Below are 4,724 nucleotides of genomic sequence, written 5' to 3'. Positions count from 1 at the left end.
TGGATCAAACCATGTTTGGGCTTAATAATTAGTCCATCCATAGTATGAAGGTTTAATTATTTAAATTTATTAAAGACTTCACCTAAATTAAGAGTCCAAGTTAAATTAGGATTAGGTTACGTTAGCTAGGTTACCTATATAAGACTTTTTCCACCTAAGAATTAAGACCTTTTCCTCCATCTTGATTAAAGATGAGAAAAAAGAGAATTTAAGGAGATAGAAAACCACTAAAATGAAGAGAAATCCGGTAGCCTTGAGAGAAGATTTGACAGCCAAGATAGTTAGAAAGAAGAAATGAGAGAAAAACGTTGTGCTTGGATTTTCAATGCGTATCCATTGTAGATTTCATGTTCTCTCAATTTCATGTCGGATCGCTTTGATTTTCAGATTGCTGGTAGAAGATTCATTGTCCTTTATTTTGAATGATGGAGATTGTGTTTTGATTCTCAAGTAACCTATTATGTATGTTGAAATGTGGTTGAAAATTTCGATAAGTATGTTGAACTTCTTCTCTTAAATTTTTTGTTCTTGTCTAGAATTTTTGGATGTTTGGAATCTTGTAATTGTTAGCCTAACATCCTTGATGCAATTGGTGAATTCTTGCATAAATTCTTGGCTATTTTAATGGTTCTTGCAGTTGGATTCTTAGAGAGTTTCCGGTTTGCTCAAGATTAGTAGTCTTGAATCCTTGAATGTTGATTGAATATATCTTACATGTGTTAAGTTGAGTGTGGTGGGTTTTATAGACAGTTGTAATGGATTTTTGCAAGCTAAAATTCTATATAATTTGTTCAACACATGTAAAAGAAATTAAATCTTGGAAATCTTGTGCTGGATTGACATGAATTGCATAAGAATGAAAGAGTTTTTCATGCATGGCATGTTGTAAGTTTTTGGGAAAGATTTATAAGGTGTAAAACAAGAATAATATGAGTATTAATAGTTAGGTTCTTGGCTAGAAAATTCTAGAGAGAATAAGCCAAGTTTTAGTCTATAAATTCCATTTTCTGAGGATGCTAACAAGCTTATAAAAAACGCCTTATGAGATGATCGCGAATGTTTTGAGTATAAGACATATATTCTAGGGTTTTAGTGCAAGCGAACATTTGAGATAAAATGAGCATCCATTCGTGGTAGTAAATAAAAACTCGTTGCAAAAGGAAAAAGGTACATAATGCTTGTTCGGATTAGACAAAATTATCCTTTTACCCATAAGCTAAATGCATAATAGGGACTTAAGTTAGAAAGATCTAGAAATGTTAGAAAAGTAATAGCTAGTCCAAGTAGAGGTGGTCGAATGTATGGAAGATGGCACAAACCGATTTACCATATTCAAATCAAAATAAAGAAAGCTTAGAATAATAGTGTATACTCAAATAACCAGTAGCTATGACAAGTTATGTGAAAACTGTAAAGTTATGTAAGAGATAGTACCTATGATATGTATCATGCATTTAGCGCTAAGGTGTCTTAGCTGTTTAGTACAATTTAACAGTGCATGGTAAGGGAATGATGGCTTTATACTTAGTTCCTTGCATGGTTAATAGGATGCATCACATATATACCTGTGTTGGGGCCATCGAATGATGGTTTTTAGTTAGCAGTCCCGTAACTATATGTATATGGTAAGGAAAAGACTACAACCAATTTTCTTATGTGACTAGGGTATCATACCTAGTTTGCCTAACGATCCAAACAAAATGTACGTGAGGCATAATAGTTAGTAGACATGACAGATGTCTATTACTTTTAATAGGTGTCAAATATTATAAGGTCAGTTAGGCCTTAGCAGTTTTTGTGAATGGTCTATGTTTAGGGCATAAGGGTGTCAAGTTATGACCACATTGATCTTAAGCCTTGGAACCCCGATTTTAGTTATGTCTTATGCTAGGTATGGATAAGTCACTTATTTACTGAGTTTTTTTTCCACTCATGTGTTTCCTTTCTATGGTTTTATAAGTAAAGGCAATTAATGAGGCATGTAAGGGAGCCAATAGTCTAGCTTAGTTCATTGCATGAGGTTGGGGGGTAAAAGTGTCATTTTTAGAATTATGACATTTTTATATTTTATTATTAGCATAAGATTTATGGGATGTATGCACATTATAAATATATTTATTATTATCATATTGTGGATTTCAGACATTGAGTTATATATTTATATTTAAAGGTTTTACTATGACTATTTATGAGATTAAAAGATTTTTTTAACACTTTTTTGCACACAAATGAGTCAAGAGTTTTTATTGCATGTTCATATTCTACTATATCCATTAAGTAGTTAAACTGTGCATATCTTTTCGGGTTATATTCTAGAAAAGGGTATATATCTAGAGAGAGTGTTACAATATCTCTGGGTTTTCTCCACTATATAGTTACGTATAATTTGATCCTTTTATCAATTGATATCTCTTGAGGTTGAGACATGAATATATGTCTATCTTAGTAACCCTTCGATATGAACTTATATACATTAATAATTGAAGGACTTGGATCAAGCTTTAACATAGTCTTACTATAACTATAGATTCAAGTAGTTATGATGACTTTCAATATTCTCATGATCATCTTTTGTGCTTGGTAAGTGATGAATCCTATGTTTATCTACCATAATCATCATATGAATCTCGATATGGTTAATCACTACCTTAATGCTTACCTTTGTAATGAAGGCACGTTACATAGTATCAAACCATATTAGTCCTTGTAGAAGACAGTTTAGTGACCTAAAGTCTAATGATCACATTTACTTGCGAGTTAGAGGATTAATTCCATATACACTAAAGTAACCATCCATATGAAAATCCTTTTGTTAGATCAATCCGATAAACATGTTATAACATGTACCCATGTGTTGCACTAAGATGTTAACTAACAGTTTCAACACATGAGACCTATCGCTACCTCTCGGTAGGGTTGCTCAATACTATAATAATCTCACCACTATTACTCGTGCCCTTGGTCATAATAATATTTGGATTACAAATGTTTCTAGAATGACCATCTAATATATGTATAGGGTTTTCACAATCAATTGTTTGATCATTCGCTATGATTCTACCATTTTAAGGACATATTCTTCGTGCGATCATCTTATATGAAACATTAACATGAATAAATAATAGAATTCCTTTATTAATAAATAAATAAATTACATAGTTACAAATTTTAAAAACGATCAGCTCTAAGGCACTACCCTAACAATTTGTGCCTTACTTAGGGCCTTTTGGTAGGAACTAGGGGTATAGTCTCTACCATAAGATCTTTGGCAATATCTGGTCTGAGCCCATTAAGAAAAATCTTTATCTTTCCTTTGTCTATGCTAACTACCCTTGGAGCATACTTAGCTAGGCTATTCAATTTGGAAGATAATATTTTTACCAACATGTTGCCTTATTACAGGGTTCCATTGGCATGCATCTAATAGGAATTGAACCAATAAATTCGCTAATTATGAGTTGGGTGCTTTAACCATTCAACCATGATACTTAACGGGGATCCTCATACATGGTGAATAACAAAATTCCAATAAAATCCTTAGGATAAATCAATGCAATTTAGGAGGAATCAATAAAAGGACATTAATTCAAATCCTCGATTTTTGAATTGAGAGAGATCAAGAATTCTCACTATTTCTTAGATTCATGGATCTAATTCATTTCAATATGATCTTTCATTAACATTTTTTTCCACTAAGAATGTTTTATAAAACTCTTGGACTCATGAATTTGGAGTATCCTATTTTCACACAATTTATAGAGTTCAATAAGCAATCGATATTTCACGATCAAGGGTGTAGTACTATTTGTATTTTTAGTATGTCATATTATGACATTCAAGTAGTGTTATTAGGAATAAAGGCAAACGATGATTTAGTCTTAGATTGATAAAATCTTGGGCTCGGACTTATATGATGTCAGTTCACAAGTTTTCTTTCTTAAAAACTTATCTAAAATCAGCTTAAGTCATGTCTAAAGTTTGGTGGGTCATACACAATATCTGCCACCATATTTTGGCATTTGCTTTTAATAAAGGTTGGCATATTGATCCTCTCTTGGTTAACCATCTCAAATAACCTCATGACATTCTCTACTACCTCTAACTACTCCTCGACTGGTACTGAACCTGTGATTAAACTATCTCTAAACTTGGGAGGTTAATGTCCACCTTTTTTACTATAAATAGGGTTAAGTTGTTCTTAGCTACCACCCACTACTGTTACTCTTTGTGCGTCGCTACCTAATTTGTTCTATTGGGGCAGTAAATCTATAATTAGAGGTTGCTTAACTATTGATAGGGCCTCAATCAATTACTTAATGTTTTCTGATACCTTATAGTTCTTATAGAGAACCTTATATACAATCTGCCTTATCATAAAGCTATTCACATATGGTGTTATTATTGTATCAGAAACCTGTCCTGAGCCTTTGTTTAGGTCCTCTCTTGAGTAGGGATGTCTAGAACATCTTTAATTAGCCTTTTGGATCTCCTCATCCTAAAATAAATACACAACTTGGGCAGATGTACTACTATCTTAATACAGGTTAAAATATACTTATAATGGTAGGCATGTGGGAATAGTTAACATTGTATGAGGCGCCACTTTTTTCACTTAACTAACTTATGCACATTTAGACACACTTAAGGTTAAACACCTTTTTGGGTTTCAAAATCATGCTCTGATACCATAACTGTAACTTTCATCTCTAAATATATACCTTTAT

Source organism: Mangifera indica, chromosome 3, assembly GCF_011075055.1.
Source record: "Mangifera indica cultivar Alphonso chromosome 3, CATAS_Mindica_2.1, whole genome shotgun sequence".
In the NCBI taxonomy this organism is placed as follows: Eukaryota; Viridiplantae; Streptophyta; class Magnoliopsida; order Sapindales; family Anacardiaceae; genus Mangifera; species Mangifera indica.
Note: the sequence above shows the minus strand (reverse complement) of the source record.